Below are 17,561 nucleotides of genomic sequence, written 5' to 3' on the forward strand. Positions count from 1 at the left end.
TCTCGAAAATACATTCCTGTCTGGTAGTTTAAGAAAACATCCTTCCAGCTGCAGAGCAAAGGGCCCGGCCTCACTGTCTCCATGCAAGTAATTCATAGCTCCTGTTACCATGGTAGGCCCATGCCCCCTCGCATCTCATGCAGACACGTAGACGCATATGCACGCACTAGCAGTCAGTATAGAATAGCCTTTTGCCCGAGAGACCTTTTCCTTCCAGATAATACAGTTCCTTAAACACAAGATATTAGATACGATTTGGGATTAGGTTGTTCTGACACCCCAGACTTCTGTCTCCTCATGTAAGGCCAAATGTCAAGTCCCCTTCACCCACCAGTTCCACGTCAATTACACGTCATACTGCTGCGCGCGCATCTCTGCCATATATTTCTGCTGACGCTGCAGGATTCTCTTGTGGATCCACCCACCTGTGACATCACATAATGACGTTTCTAGTACCTGCCCTCATGCACGCCTATTGTAACGCCTTTTTCATTACGTATGTGTATTCTTATCTCTCCTCTCAGCTGTTACGCCTCCTGCATCTGTCTTTACTGTAATGCATTGACTATATATATGATAACTTGTCAATAAAGTGTTGTCTATCCTTTCCTGAGCCTTAGTGGCAACGGAAATCGATTTGCCATGGTTCGAACCATATAACCAATTCCTTTTTAAGGAATAAAACCCCTTTTAAAACCTCAAATACCACGGATTCTGCCTCTCCTTTTTGACTGAGTTATTCTTATTGAACTTTACCGCATAAATTAAGTATAGGTAATTAATATTTACCACATAGGTGTGCCGCTGGCGCCAGGTAAGACTGAGGGCCCTGCTCAAGTGCTGACCTTTCTGGGGATTGAGCTCGACACACTTCAGGGAGTGTCTCGTCTCCCGGCAGAAAAGGTGGTTGGTTGAAGAACGACATCCATGCTTTGCTAGGTAGGGATAAGGCACCTCTGGGGGTCATTCAGAGTATTCTAGGCAAGCTGAACTTCGCTGCCAGGGTCATTCCGGTGGGGAGAGTTTTTGCGAGGCGCTTAGCCAGGGCTACTGACAAGGTCCACAAGCATTATCACTTTGTTAGATTGACCTCTGGACTCAAGAAAGATTTGCAAATGTGGGATGACTTCCTCTCTGATTTTAATGGTACAGTGATATGGAGGTCCCCGTGGGTGGAGAGCCCAGAGTTGAATATGTTCACGGACGCCTCTGGTCGTGAGGGCTTTGGTGCCATTCTGGGAGAGCTGTGGTGCGCGCAGGGATGGCCCAATGCTTGGCGCAAGCGTGGTATTACTGCTAACATTACTGTCCTGGAACTCTTTCCCATTGTAATTTCTCTACATCTTTGGCCGGATACTCTGTCCAACAGGAAGGTTTTGTTTTGGTCTGACAATATGACAGTCGTGCAGGCAATCAATGGTCTATCTGCCAGCTGCCCGCTAGTGCTGTCTCTACTCCGGGAATTGGATAGCAGGTGTCTGCGCTGCAATGTTGAATTTAGAGCTAGGCACATTGCGGGGGTCACTAATGTCGCAGCTGACGCTCTTTCTCGTTTGCAGTTGGACCGTTTCCGGGCGGCATGCCCTCAGGCGAGAGAGGAGATGACCCCCTTTGCACCAAGGCTTTGGCGCATCTTGGAGTGGAGCAGCAATTGAGAGAATTAGGAGAGAAATCTTTAGCGCTGGGTACAAGGAAGCGCTATGCGAGTCACCGTGCTACTTTCCTTAAAGTCATCTCTGACTTAGGTTTTCAGGCCTTGCCGCTGGAGGGTAGAGTTCAGGCATTCATTGTGTGGGCTAAGAAGCAGAAAAAGTCCCACTCTTGGGTTTGCGGCCACTTAGCGGCCATTAGCCATGAGGCTAGGTTGTGTGTGGGTAGTGACGCAGCCAAATCCTTTGTGATTAGGGCCGCCTTGAAGGGTTGGGCTCGGGAGGAACCCAGGGTCCCGGATAACAGGTCCCCCATTGATTTTCCCTCGCTACAGGCTATGTTACAAGTGTTGCGTGCAGTTGTGCACTCGCAGTATGAAGCAGCCTCGTTTTCTGCAGCCTTCATTCTAGCATTCTTTGGGGCCTTCCAGAGTAGCGAGTTGGTGGCCCGCTCTAAGACAGATGTCTCTGGTGATGCGTTGGGAGTGGAGGATATCGCTTTTATGGGTGGGTTGTCCATCACGCTTAGGCGGTCCTAGACTGATCAAGCTGGTAAAGGGTCTGTTATCAGGCTCTCCCCCCTTGGGGATCCCCGCTTCTGCCCGGTGTCGGTCCTACGGCCTTCTTGGCGATGCGGCCGGCGGTGCCGGGTTACCTTTTTGTCCATACTGACCTCAGCCCCTTGACTAAATACTAGATGGACAAAATCATGCTGGCCTGCCTGGACAGGGCTGGTCTGTTAGTTCAGGGGAAGAAGTTTTCTAGCCATTCCTTCCGCATAGGGGCGGCCACATCGGCTTTCCGTGCTGGTATGCAGCCAGTTCAGGTTCAGTCAGTAGGGCCCTGGGAATCGTCTTGCTATAGACGTTACATTAGGCCTTGATTCCGCTCATGTGTAAATCTTGTGCTTTGTTTGCAGTGTTTTGATGTGGCATTATTTGTTTTACTTGTGATTTACTCAATAAACACCCTTGAACATATTGCGTCTTTCTTTGGCAGGTTCACGAGTATGGGTCATGGGGCATTCCATGGTCGACAGATTGGCCCGGTGGGCAGCGGTCAGGCAATGTACTAGTGCCTTCACAAGTAAAGACTGTGTGTGGTGGGGTTTCCCGGGCATGCACTGGCATAGCTTACTCTTTCGGCTTCGGGAGGCCCTTGCCTTGGGTGGACCACCACCCCATCACTTGATAATCCACCTGGGTGGCAATGACATAACGTACTTGGGAAAATCCACTCTACTGCTTAAAATGAAGACCGACCTGGGTATCATCAGTGGCCTTTTGCGGGAATGCGAGGTCTGGTGGTCCGAAATAGTGCCCAGGAGATCCTGGCGGGGTGCTAAGTCCTGTGAGGCAATTGAGAGGTCTAGGAGGCGGATCAATGCGGCCATGAAAAAGTTCACCCAGCGCAGAGGTCTAGGCTTTATAAAACATGACATGATTCAGGACAAAGTGAAGGGTTATTTTGAGGAGGATGGTGTTCACCTCACGCCCGTAGACTTAGACCTCTTCCTGCTGGACTTGAAAGAAGCACTCATGAGCAAAGATTGCAGGTAGCAAAGGTAGCAATGGTGGGGGGGCCTGTGCGGCAGCGGGTACCACCGCACAGGCTGTGGCGGAGTTACTGGAAGAAGAGAGGTGCAAACGATGTACTTCAGCTGGCACATAGGGGTGCCAGAGCCTAACCTGTAACCTCATGGGAGGTGCAGGAATTCGTGTCAGTGCCTCAGTAGTCTTTCGGGCGGTTGTGGGCCTGTGCAACCGGGGGTTTGCCTAGTCACGCCCCGCAATGGGCGTGTAAGTATTTATATTTTAATTGTACAGCAGTTGGGTGGTTTGCCACTGTGCTGTTTGGCTCAACAGGCGGGCAGGTGGCGAGAATGCGGCCTGCCCTGGATCGCCCGTAAGTTAACCCACCATCATTACATATGTTGTATGTAATAAACCTGCAGCAATTTTTTCCCAAACCTAACACGGTGTCTGTGTATTATTTGCGGGTTTGGGCATGTGGGGGCGGGGGACTTCCTGTGGCCCTGATGAGACTATGCGCCTGCCCGAGGCCACGCAGTGGCCATTGAGAGGGTGGGCTCCGAGTCTCGGAGGGCTGTCCCGCCCCCAGCAGGATGTCCAGCTTGCTCCTCCTCACTGGTTGGAGGAGGCGGCTGGTGGTGATTCTCGTTCGGGGCGGCGGGGAGGGGCCTCCAGGGGTACTTAAGCTTCTGGACCCCGCTGGAGGGCCTCTTTGCCGCTCCGGACGCCGTCGCAAGCTCTTCGGGACACTCTTTTCCCTCCCTTCCTCGAACCCAGAGTGTCAGTATGAGGGGGTTGTGGGGGATTTTAATGTGTTCATTTTTCGTTGCAGGCGGAGTTACTGGGCGATCCGGAAGAAGAGAGGTGCAAACGATGTACTTCAGCGGGCACATAGGGGTGCCAGAGCCTAACCTGTAACCTCATGAGAGGTGCAGGAACTCGTGTCGGCGCCCCAGTAGTCCTTCGGGCGGTTGTGGGCCTTTGCAACCGGGGGTTTGCCTAGTCACGCCCCGCAATGGGCGTGTCAGTATTTATATTTTAATTGTACAGCAGTTGGGTGGTTTGCCACTGTGCTGTTTGGCTCAACAGGCGGGCAGGTGGCGAGAATGTGGCCTGCCCTGGATCGCCGGTAAGTTAACCCACCATCATTACATATGTTGTATGTAATAAACCTGCAGCAATTTTTTCCCAAACCTAACACGGTGTCTGTGTATTATTTGCGGGTTTGGGCATGTGGGGGCGGGGGACTTCCAGTGGCCCTGATGTGACTATGTGGTTGTATTTTTTTTGTATTGCAGGTTGCTAGGCAGTGGCATGGTGGGAGCAACTTTGGGCAGCAGAGTACCGGTGAAGGACAGAGCAGCCGTAGGGTTGTCCCCGAGCACCAGCCAAGGATCGTGCTTCGGAGGAGATCGTGAGACGTTGGGAAACCATTGTTGTTTTTCTGTTGCAGGTTGCTGAGTAGCGGTGTGGCGGAGAGGCAATGGGCAGCGGAGTGCCAGTGAAGAACAGATCAGCTGTTCAGCTGCCAATGAGCACTGGTATCGCGTGCCCTTTGTTTCTGCACATGAGGTAAGTGGCCATGAGAACACGTGCTTGGGGGGGCATTCATCATCGGTAACCTGTGCTTGTTTTTGTTTCTGCACTCGAGGTAGTGCATTTAACATCACGCTCAGCAGAAAAGGCAGCTGTTTGGATTTCCGCTCCAGCTGCGTATTAATACCGAGTGTTGCCAAGAGGGGCCAATAAATAGTGCATTAGACACGCGCGGCATCGGGGGCAGTGTAGCATTTGCTGTAGATTCAGAGCTGGTCATTTATAGCATAGGAGCTGTTTTTAAGCAAGCCTAACACGGACAGGGCATTGGGGGGCTGTTTTTTTTGTTGGTAAGTTCTATTGAAGTAAATAGAAGCAATGGTGGCTGGGGGACAATAGTGGACCAGGCACAGTGCGCAGAGAGGGTTGGCTGAATTTAGCTGCGGGGTCAGTGTGCAGGAAGTGCCTGTTTTTCTCCCTCTTCCCCTCCATGGTTCTGCTACAGGAGTGGCAGGAAGAATACAGGAGACGAGGCTCTGCGGCGCAGCCCGGACACCAATTGGTTGCTTCACGAGGAGAGCGGTGTCGGCAGGAATCATTGGGGGGCACCACCGGCAAGCCGCATTACCATCGTTTCGGGGAGCCACGCGGGTTGGAGCTTACTCACCTGACCCACTATAATAGCTGGTGGGCATGGCTCTGGTTGCTTGACTGGCTGGTAGCTGCTATAACTGCCAGGTAAGGGTCCGGGTGTGTCCTAGATGTTAATCTCAGAAGGTTGTGACTGTGAATTTCATTGCTGCTGAGGAATGCTTATCCCCTAAGGCAGAGCAATGTGAGCAGCCTTCTCGCATGGAGGGGCTCATGAATAAAATGTTGCAGGAAATGGCAGTGATGGGGCAGGCCATAGCAGAACTGTGGGAAAAGACTGATGAGCTTGATGGGGCAGCAGGGGGAAGTCCTAGGTGGCCGGTAATTCCTCCAAACCTTACTCACCACCATTGCACAAGAGCAGTAGGACCAAGAAGGGGCGGGAGGGGACACCAGGGCTAGTCCCAGGAGGGGGGGGGGGGCTCCTGCAAGCAGTGGCCTGCACCAATTATTGCAAGTGTGCTGGTTAACCCAAATGTGCTGTCACCCATGTCCTTTAATAATCCGCCACCTCAGCCCATTCCTGTCCCTCAGGGGGTGAGCCCAGAAGGGGACATTCCAGCCTAGCCAGATATGGTAGCCAATTTGGTTGAATTACTCCCATGGTTGGAAAAAGTGGGGAACTGGTCTCCTGCAGCGGGAATGCGACAGAGAAGGCTAGGAAAATAATGGCGGAGCTCAATAAAGCTAAACCTAGAGATGGGCCGGCAGTACCACCAGGGGGTGTGGCTCCAGGGATTTCAACTCTGGTAGTGAACGGCGGAGTTCATGCATCTATACTCCCTCCCGCTGATCCAGGAACATCAAAGCCAACGGAGACAACTCCAACAGGTAATGTGAAACCCCATCCACCTCTGGGTTTGGGGGAAATAAGGTCATCTAGGGAACAATTGGGGAGACATTTCTCCCAGCAAACAAAGGAGAAGATCTGGAAGGGTGCATATGTTAATATATTCTCCTTATTGATAGACAAAGCTGAAAGGGAAGAGACCAAGAAAATCATGGAATGGACTCATTCCAGGGAATGGTCAAACATATTGTTAAAATACAGGGTGGAGGAAAACTTGGAAACTGGATAAAGGGTTTTACAACATATATGGCAGTTATGTGCAGGCGTTTCCCGGCTCCGGGGTCTGAGATGGCATGTTACCAGAATAGGATAAAGTGCACCCATAATATGTATGGGGGGCATGGGTGGAAAGGCTACGATAAGGAACTTAGCCTCATTGGGTAGGAATCAGCAGGATATGATCTTTCACCTTAATCGTTAGGGTCAGGCTCCACTCAAAAGCACAAGGGGAAACTCGCTAGACACATTTCGGGGGCAGTCCTTTCGCTCATGCCCCCCTGGACAGTCAGGGGGTGGGGGGAAAAAGGGGCTTGTTGGGATTTTAATAAGCGCACATGTAACAGGCCAGCAGAGACAAGTAAATGTAAACATTCCTGCGCTTTCTGTGGCAAATCCTCCCACCCTTAATCCAAATTTTGTAAGAGAAGTAGGAAGAAGGGGGTCAAGAAGCAGGATTGAAAGCGTATCCCTTAGCAAGGCCATATCTCCCATAATACTGAGTGCCATAATTTCCTGGCTTAACAAATACCACTGATGCAAAACCCCTTAGGGAAGGTTTCATGGATTGTTTCAGGATCCTTGTGCCTGGTTACAGTGGGGTGTCATGCTGCAGGAGCCAAGTTTCAGTCAGAGACAATGAGGGGGTTGCGGCTTGTAAGATTGAGAAAGAGGTTAGAGTAGGGAGCGTGGCAGGCCCATTTATGGACCCACCAATACACAATTTTGTCTGCTTCCATTAAGGGTGGTTCCCAAAAAAGAACACGAGGAATAGTGGTTGATTCATTATCTCTCCACCCCCAGGGGACCATCCCTGAATGATGTCATTGACAGTACCTTATGCAGCGTCAAGTACTCTTCTTTTGACCAAGCAGTGGAGATACTCAGGGACCTGGAGTGGGATGCTCTTTTGGTAAAATCTGACATTGAATTAGCCTTTTGTTTGTTGCCAGTCCACCCACTGAATTTTCATTTGTTAGGTTTCAAATTCAGAGGGAAGTATTATGTGGACAAGTGCATGCCCATGGGTTGCTCAGTGTCATGTGCATATTTTGAGAAATGTAGTACCTTTGTGGAGTGGGTGTTCAAGCAAACAACTGGGCATAGAAGGATACTGCATTACCTGGATGATTTTTTGTTTCTGGGACCACCAGACTCGAGTGCCTGCAAGGTGGCATTGCAACAGTTTTGCACACTCATGCAAGAACTAGGCGTACCGCTAGCGAGGGAACAAACTGTTGGGCCCAGCAGGACAATAGGATTTCTAGGAATAGAATAGGATTCAGTGCAGGGGTGTCGTGCTTACCGGCAGGGAAGGTAGAGGCATTTGAGAAAATACTGCAGGGTTACTTGGGTAAGGAGAAGGTTACACTACACCAATTGCAGCAAGTGGTGGGGCAGTTAAATTTTACTCTTAGAATAATCCCCACGGCACGCCCTTTCTCTCGCACGATTGAGCAGGCTATGTCAGGACTTAAGGAGAAGCATCACCACACCAGGCTGTCCGGCGAGGTCAAGCAGGACATGCAGATATGGCAAGCATTCCTGCATGATTTCAATGGTAGGGTGGTGTGGCCCAGGCCCCCCAGGTCCAGCCCAGAGATTGGACTGGTGACTGATGCAGCAGGGAGCGAGGAGTTTGGTGCCATCCTGGCTTCAGCATGGGTAGTGCAGCATTGGCCAACTTGGTGGGAGAAGTCTCTGCTTACGACCAACATCAGTTTTCTGGAGCTAATCCCCATCATGGTGGCACTGTCAGTCTGGCCTGAGCAATTGAGAAACCAAAATGTGGTGTTCTGGTCAGACAATATGGCAGTGGTACAGTCCATTAACAACCAGACGGCAAATTGTAACATGGTACTGCGGCTACTTAAAGAAATAATATTACAATGTGTTAGACCTGGTATCATTGGCGTGAGTCTCCATTCCATTATTTTTTTAATGACTCCTCTGTTTTTGATCTGTTTGCTGGTTTTAGATGCTTTGGACACTGTCTCACTGCTATTCAGTGCCACAGTGCAAGTGCTCCCTAGGTTAAATTGTTGTACTAATTAGTGACTCCATGATTGGGTTACTTGATTTACTTAACAGACCCTAGTACAGTGCACCATGTGTTCCCAGGGCTTGTAAATCAAATGCTGCTGGTGGACTTGCAGCACTGGTTGTGCCACCCTTAGAAGCAGCTTGTAAAGTGTGTCTCAGGCCTGCCATTGCAGGGCCTGTGTCCAGTCTGTGACTGCCATGTCGACTTGGCAAGTGCACCCACTTGCCAGTCCCTAATCCTTCCCTTTTTTCATATCCGATACCCCAAAGGTAGGCCAAAGGGCAGGGTGAATTGTAAGGGATAAGGTAAGACATTCCCTGATGTGTGTGGCATGTCCTAATAGTAAATGCAGCCGTTTTTGTTTTTCACTACTGCAAGGCTACCAGTCCACATAGGCCAGAATGGGCAGTTTGAATGTAACATCTTATAATCCTAACTGACCCAGGGAACATGGTAGAAATTCGAAATTAGGATGCCTGAACTCAGAATGATAAAATACATCTTTTAGTGAAGTTGGTTTTAACATTCTGGGGTCGATTCTGATTCGGGAAAAAAAAGCGTCCCTCCAAATCGTATCCGGAGCCCTCTCCGTCCGAATCGTACACGTCCGCCTGAATCGAGTAGTACGATCCGTATCTCGGCAATCCGGCAAATTATTGCGAACAGTACGAATTGCAAGGGTGAAAACGTACGACACGGACCCTCACAGTGAACTGTACGATTCGTAAACATGCTGTACGACCCGACGAGTACGATCCGGACCGGGGTATGAGAACACAATTCGTACAGTCCACGTCAGGTAAGGGCGATTCGTATGGACAACCACCAATAACATACACACCGTACAGTGCATACACCCCGTGATCGCCGGGGTACGGTGCGTACCCCTGCAATCAAGGGGTGTATGCACCGTATCCCATGATCGCAGGATGTATGCACCGTACACCCTGCAATCATGGGGTATGGTGTGTATACCCCATGATTGCAGGGGTGTAGTGCGTATACCCCATGATCGCAGGGGTACACACCGTACCTCTGCAGACATGGGGTGTATGCACCATACCCAGGAGGGGCGTTCCGTACCTGTTTCGAGGCAAACTCTGCTTCTCCAGACATTTGGGCTCCCGTTAAATAAGCGTTGTTAGGTGCGTACCCAACATGAATCGTACTTGCTGGGTTGGGAAAACCTGCTTCGAACCGTACGGATGTCACGTACAGCAGGTTTAGAGGGGGAATTTGTGCGTAGATTCGAGTTGTACGGTCTTTGTACAATTCGTACGGAGTCCTGCTCCTGGTACAAATCTTACTTCATCGTACGTACGGGGACGCTGCAGGGTATGACTCGTACGGGAAAAAACGCTCCGTACGGCTATTCGGAGTGGTTTTTCGGAATCGACCCCTCTGTGTTTGAAAATACCACTTTTAGAAAGTTGGTATTTTCTTGCCCAACTATCCAAGCCTGCCTCTGCTAAGCTGTGTATTCCTTGTCTGGAGTTTGAGCGACAGAGGCGGGGGGATTCCAGGAGGCAGGGTCAGTCAGCACAAGGCTGAATAGACCTATCTGCATGTAGATGGGTGGGAGGAGTTGCACCTTGGACTTGAATAAGGCTGTGCCTGCCTTCCACAATGCTGGCTCCACCTCCTGTGGTGCGTCTGATGTCCCTGGCCCACACTGTCAAAGGAAAGAAGGAGTCTTGTCAACAAAGTGCTCCAGGACTTCACAGAACTGGTTTGGACTGGGTACAGGACCCTCTGCCTTCAGCGGACAAAGGATTTGCAAGTATAAATATTGGTTCGTTATAGAAAACAATGGTCTTAGACCTAAATTTGATATTGAACAAAGCAAGCCTATATTAATTAATTCCTTATTTTTGAGCTTAAACACCAATTACTCACAGTAATAAATACAATCAATCAACTGAAAGTGCAACAACCCAGACTTACTTGTTGGAGAATAAGATATTTTATTCCACCAAATTACTACAATAAGTTAAAGGTACATTTTAGTTTTTTGATACTTTTGGTACATAAGGAGGGTACTCCTAAGAATGTGCAAGAGAGAGGTGCTCAAATTGAAAAGGTGGGTGAAAAGAGCAAAAGCTTATGAGTTAAAAAAAAAACAAAGAGAATTAGAGACTCGTTCACTGTTTCCAGTCACTTTTTCTTGGCCACATTTAGTATTCAAACATAGTTCATTATCACTAATGTCACAAATTACACAATCCTTTATAGCACGTTTTACCGATCAGGGCTATTCGTGGTCCAAGAGGGGTTTATGGGGGCGATGATGTTTCAACCCGACTTAATGCTTGTGGGTAAGAGGGGGCCTCAGCATGCGGGTCTTCTTCAGGACGGGAGGACCACCTCAGTACCAAGGTGGTGTCAAACTCCCTTGTGTGGTTCAGGGCAGTCAGGGTAATCAATAATCGATGTGGATCATCATTTTGTATGTCCAATGATTTATCATGGAGTTCGCCGAATCCCAGGTGTCAGTCAGTGGAGGCTTCCTAATCCTATTGGGAAGGGAGTGATCCTCTCCTTATCTGATACTCACGTGATTACTGCCAGCTTGCGGTTAATGCAAGTGCTTCAGGTCGGTGAATTCAGTCTGGATAGCTGCGGTCTCATCCCAGGTGGAAGGGTGAGTTCTCTTCCTTACGTATGCCAAAGGGATCACTGCTGGGGAAAGGGTGATCCTTCTCCCTTCTCGCCGTCAAGACATGGAACACCCTCCCACTGAGCCTATGACAGACCCAAGACCTGCTGACCTTCAGGAGGATACTAAAGACCTGGCTGTTCGATCAGTTGCGGCCCCCACCTCCCCCCTAGCACCTTGAGACCCTCTCGGGTATGTAGTGCGCTTAACAAATAACTGATAGATTGTTTGATTTCCCTGACTTAGACGCAAGGGTCCCTATTTGGTCAAAGGTGAATACCTTTGCAAACTAGAGACCCCCTGTTCTAACATTGGTGGTCAGAGGTGAGCATTTGGACCTGCATTTATGGCTCCTATACAGTAATGGTGTATCCTACTAGTGAGTGCAGACAAAACGCGACCACATACTTTTTGGGTAGAATTCTTTTTTTTTTTTCTTTCCTTGGACGATTTTTTTTCCTGAGAACTGCCAATTCTGGCTGCCATGAGTAAACCATCATCAGTTGCATCTATGGATCTAGATTTTGAGGAAGAGAGGTTGGAAACCTATACTTTGAAACAGCCCAAGCATCTCTGCAAGAGATTGAAAGTTGCTACACCAGGCATTTCAAAAACAGGATGACTACCACAAGGTGCTGAGGGCCTGGGTAGAAGCAAGAAAAACCCCTGATCTGGTGGGGGAGCCGGCTGGGGATGCCGATGGGAAACTGGATAGGCCAGTGTGTCCAGCTAGGGAAGGGGTACCGTCCTCACCTGGCAGTAGCATCTCTTCCAAAGACCTGTCCCCCAGAGAGCTGGAAGACTGTTGTGTTTTTATCTAGGACCCTGATTTTATATTCCCGATTTATGCCCTTGTGAGGGTATAATCAATAATATCCTGATAAAGGCATAAGAATCAGATCCATATTCAGTAATAGCCCATGCAATCCAAAGCACAGCACGGCTACTCCCATCGACTCCTAGAAAGCACAACGCATTCTTTAAACAAACCAAGCCTCCAGCAGCCCGGGAAAATCCCCATGCTTTTGTTTTGATTTGAACAAGAACTCCTGAAGTCCAGAAAGAACTGTTAGTTCTTAGTGACGTCTTATGTCCAACCTTACTTCAAACCCGGCACCTTCCAGGTATAAAATACCAACAGATGCCTTAAGCAAACACACAATGGTTTGGAGCAGAGCGGCCATCTACTTGCCCGAGAGCCCAGCTGATGCGAGTGCCCACGGAAGCCGCCCCTCCTGTTTGACGCACTGAGAGAGACGCTGTCTTTTTCTCCAGCCGAGAAAATCCAACTCCGGTGCTTCCAGCCTACCCTTGCGGGTTGCTGGAATATCGAGTCCTGAGGAAAGAGATACCAGACCTCCCACATTCTATTACCAAGGTACGGAGCTGACTAAACCCTTAAGAGAATTCTTGATGCAGATTCTTGGTAAAACAATCCTAACCAACTTAACTTAAACTGCTACTTACTCGTCCCTTCCCACGTATTAGGCTTAGGTCAGGTACACTGGGGTAGGCTGGGGTAGGCTTAGTTAGAAGCACCAGTTGAGTACATTAGTCAATATATTTATGTATGTATATATTTTATCCATTTTAAAGTATCATATGGCTAAGAAACCATATCAATGCTTTTACAGTATTATTTCATAATACTACTTTTACTGTACGCACTTTACTTTACTTTAAGTATTGCAATTGTGGCAATTCATTTCTCTTGCATGAGAAAGAAGACTGCTCAATAAATAACACCTTTTTATTGAAAACGCCCGTCTCTCAATTTCTCTGCACTCTGGTGAAACTAAGTATGCACTGCTGACTGAGTGAAATAGCTGTCTATTGTTTTCACACGACTCTAGAGATATACTCTTATTCTGAGGGAGCAAAGTTGTCATGATTATGCGGTTGTTGGAAACTGAATCCCTTCTTGTCTGGGCCAGGGGAGGTTGTCCCTCACTATTCATTCAAGAAAGGTTCCAGTGACCTCTGAGCTAGCTAGCGCACACCTAAATTAAGTTTAACATATTCAGTAGAGACCTGGATGACCTTCGTCCTACGTCTACACTGCTGTTTATGTTATTCCAATGCGCAGAGCCTATTGGGAAAATAGGAACTGCACTACAAGACAGGGAGAGAAATAGGTAAGTATGGGTGGAAAATTAGTTCCGCTCGCTGAATATGTGAATTTTTGGCAATTTCGCGATCCGCAAATCTCGTGAAATTGCCCCAAAATCTTGTTCGCGCTTCAAAAATACAATCTCGCGCGCGCAGCATTGACTTTCCATGATTCTGCGTTCGCTGATGAGTTTTCATCTCCCCCCTGCACGATCAGCTCCTCGTCATCAGATGCACTATCAATGGCTACATTTGGATTTGTACTTTTGGCTTTCCGGATGTTACTTAGGTGCGCCTTCCACTGGGTAATGGTTGGTACCAAGCTTACCCCGACTAACTACTTGTTTACAAATCGAACAAATGACTAGGTTTTCAGCCTTTTTGCTAATACTAAAGAAGACCCAAACTGGGGAGTTGAGATTTCTGGTGGTGGTGGAGGTTAAGCATGGATGGAAAATCCGTTCCGCTCGCGGATTTTGCGGATTTTCTGTAAATTTGCAATCCGCGAGATTCGCGAAATTCCCGCAAAATCCACGAACGGAATGGATTGGGTCAAAAGTTCAAGCTGACTTTTGTAACTCTTTTAGAATGGCGCCGGCAAGCTGCCAGAGCCATTCTACAATAGTTACAAAAGTCAGCTTCAGGTGCTGCTCAAATTCAGTTACACAATCATTAATCACCCCAAACTTGGGGTGATTAATGATTGTGTAACTTAATTTGACCTTCAACTGGAGCACCTGCTTTACTTTATCTATTAGTGCTTCCTGTTGAAGCTATTTCTAGCTATTTTAGAATGCCGCTGGCAGCTTGCCGGCGCCATTCTAAGTGGGGCTGAGGGCAGAAGGGCACAAAAGTGGGACAGAGGGCAGAAGGGGACAAAAAATGAGTGGGGCAGAGGGCAGAAGGGCACAGAAACGAGTGGTACAGAGGGCAGATGGGCATAAAAAACGAGAGGGTGGCAGTGATTAAGCAGGCAAAAAAAAAAGCCCGTGAAATTGCAAAGCGCCTCGCGAACACCAGCGAGCACGCAAAGCGCCTCGCGAACACCCACAAACACGCAAAAACAAAAAAATCCGCAAATTCGCCAATTTTGTGGATTGCCAATTAGCAAATCCGCAAATTCGCGAATTGCCAATTCGCAAAATTTGCCCATGCTTAGTGGAAGTGCTACTTTTAATGCCAGATGGAGTGGAGGATGGGTGTGGCGGAATTTGACTCTGTTGTTCACTTACAGCACCACTACTTGAGGTAATGGAGGTCGAGCTCGTGGAGGTCTCTGCCGGTCCATCTGATGAGAAAATATGGAAGCTGTAGGTCGTGTTGGTGTAGTAGTTACCTGTGTTAGTGGTGGTACCAGTGGTGCCACGCCGCACACATCCTGCACAGCAGCATTTTGTGATAGGGTAAAAATGTCTGTCTGCTGCATGCCCACTGGGGCTGGAGTGACGACTGTGATGACTGGGTCGTCATCGTCAGACTGTTCATCAGCAGCAGAATACACCACTTCTACTTCTTCTTCGTCATCACCAATAACTGAAGCCTTGCGGGAACCTTCCTTTTACCTAGCTTTCTCAGCTCATGGCGTGCCTCCCTCTCAGACTGCATTGGTGGGTGCCAATCATCAAGATCTAGATCATCAGAAGGATGGGGGCTTGAAGAAGAACTTGTACTAGCCCTCCTTGACCTTTTTCTTGCTGGGGATCTGGAAGACAATGGATCATCAGGAGGAGTGGATTGCTTGGCTGATACCTCCGCATGAATCTCGATTTCCTGATGTGCCCCTACTTCTGGAGGAACAAGCATTGTGGGCAGTTGTGCCTCTCCATGCGCCTCTCCATGCGCCTCTCCATGTGCCTCTCCTTGCGCCTCTCCTTGTTGCACCTGTGGTTGTTGTTGCGGATGTGATTGAACACTCGTCAGATGAGTTACACCCTGCGTTGATTGGATGCTACTTTGCGATGAGTCAACGCCAACATCACTGGTCGATGGTGCAAGAGCAATTAAAGTGGCTGCCTCTGCGGCACTCATGGGCTTGGGCCTAACTTGGTGTGGTGGCACTGAGACCAATGAAGCGGAGGTGCTGCTCCAAGCTTGGTCCCCGGCGGACACCGCTGCTGCAGGCGCAGTTTTTTTTCCCAAAAAAAGTGTCTGTCGGCACACTAGTCTCCTTGGTAAGTGGCGCCACTTGCTTTTTCTGCTCCTTCATACTAGCAGTGGCACTGGCAACTTTCTGGGTAGAGGAGCTATGGCCACCTTTCTTTGGGCCCATCTTCTTCAGATGTCAGAACAGCAGGACGAAGTTGCATGAGTTGCAGAGTTGTCTGTTGCCACACATGACGTCTCGTGACGTTGTACCCACACCGCAGCAGGACTTCTTCCAGGCACTACAACAAGTGATGATGATGAGGATGATTCCTGGTTCTCAGTCTTTGTGCACCTAAAAGCTAAGGAAGCCAGAGGATCATCAATAAATGTTGCATATGTCATGCGTCAATTAATATTTGCAACTAGGCATTTATTATTATTAACACAACACACCCAAAAACGGAAAGACCCAAAATAAAAATTGCAATTCTAATCCGAAATGGATGTTTAAATTAATAGAAGAGAGACCACACAGAGAGAGTTGTTTCATGCACCACTGACTACCCCTGGGCATAATGGATGAAAGCAAGGCAGACTGGGTGCAGGCCTATGGCACAAAGCACACTGCCTGGCTTCAAAATGGCCCATAGACCCCCACCCACATGGCCAGGCCCTGGACCAGGCATCAAAATGGCCCCCGCCCACATGGCCAGGCCCTGGACCAGGCCCCAACAACACCCAAAAACTCGAGATACACACAAAAATCACCCCAATCCAATGCCATCCATGCCCTAAATGATGTTTAAATTCAAGAGACCCCACAGAAAACCTTGGTCCATGCACCACTGAGTACCCCTGGGCATTATGGATGAAAGCAAGGCAGACTGAGTGCAGGCATATGGCACAAAGCACACTGCCTGGCTTCAAAATGGCCCCTAGACCCCCACCCACATGACCAGGCCCTGGACCAGGATTCAAGATGGCCCCTACCCACATGGCCAGGCCCTGGACCAGACCCAAACAACACCCAAAAAATCGAGATACACACAAAAATCACCCCAATCCAATGCCATCCATGCCCTAAATGATGTTTAAATTCAAGAGACCCCACAGAAAGCCTTGGTCCATGCACCACTGAGTACCCCTGGGCAATATGGATGAAAGCAAGGTAGACTGGGTACAGGTATATGGCACAAAGCACACTGCCTGGCTTCAAAATGGCCCCTAGACCCCCACCCACATTGCCAGGCCCTGGACCAGGCATCAAAATGGCCCCCACCCACATGGCCAGGGCCTGGAGAAGGCCCCAACAACTCCCAAAAATTTGAGATACACACAGAAATCACCCCAATCCAATGCCATCCATGCCCTAAACGATGTTTAAATTCAAGAGACCCCAGAGAAAGCCTTGGTCCATGCACCACTGAGTACCCCTGGGCATTGTGGATAAAAGCAAGGCAGGCTGGGTGCAGGCCTATGGCACAAAGCACACTGCCTTGCTTCAAAAGGGCCCCTAGACCCCCACCAACATCAACCAGGCCCTGGACCAGGCCTCAAAATGGCCCCACCCACAAGGCCAGGCCCTGGACCAGGCCTCAACAACACCCAAAAAATCGAGACACACACAAAAATCACCCCAATCCCATGCCATTCATGCCCTAAATGATGTTTAAATTCAAGAGACCCCACACAGAAAGTCTTGGTCCATGCACCATTGACTACCCCTGGCCCTACTAGCCAGTGTGGCTTTAACACGCACCCTAAAATTTAAAAAAAACATCCAGATATAACAGTGAGCTATTCAATTCCATGCCATCCATGCTGTAAATGATATTTAAGTTCAACAAAACTTAAAGAAGCAGTTGTATCATGCACCCATGACTAACCCTGGGCCTACTGTGCCTACCCACAATATATATTTTTTTAAGTTGTGAAAAAGTTTATAAAGTGTAGTTGCAGCAACTGCAATGCCTCAAACAAACAACACCAACTTACTTGTAAAATCTCTAACCCAAAGGTGATCTAAACAAAAATTCCTCAAATACAAATATCCAGCAGTAGCCACAAAGAGAAATCCTTCCAGCTCCAGATCCAAATGAAAAGTGACCAGGAGGACATGGACAATGCACTTTGAGGAGCCTGCTGGACAGAAACAGGAAGTTGGAGACTCTGGGGCACTTCCTTCCTCCCACCACCCCAAAAATGGACTCCTTGCACAAAAAAGTGCAGCCAA

Source organism: Lissotriton vulgaris, chromosome 1_1 (assembly GCF_964263255.1).
Source record: "Lissotriton vulgaris chromosome 1_1, aLisVul1.2, whole genome shotgun sequence".
NCBI classification, from domain to species: domain Eukaryota; kingdom Metazoa; phylum Chordata; class Amphibia; order Caudata; family Salamandridae; genus Lissotriton; species Lissotriton vulgaris.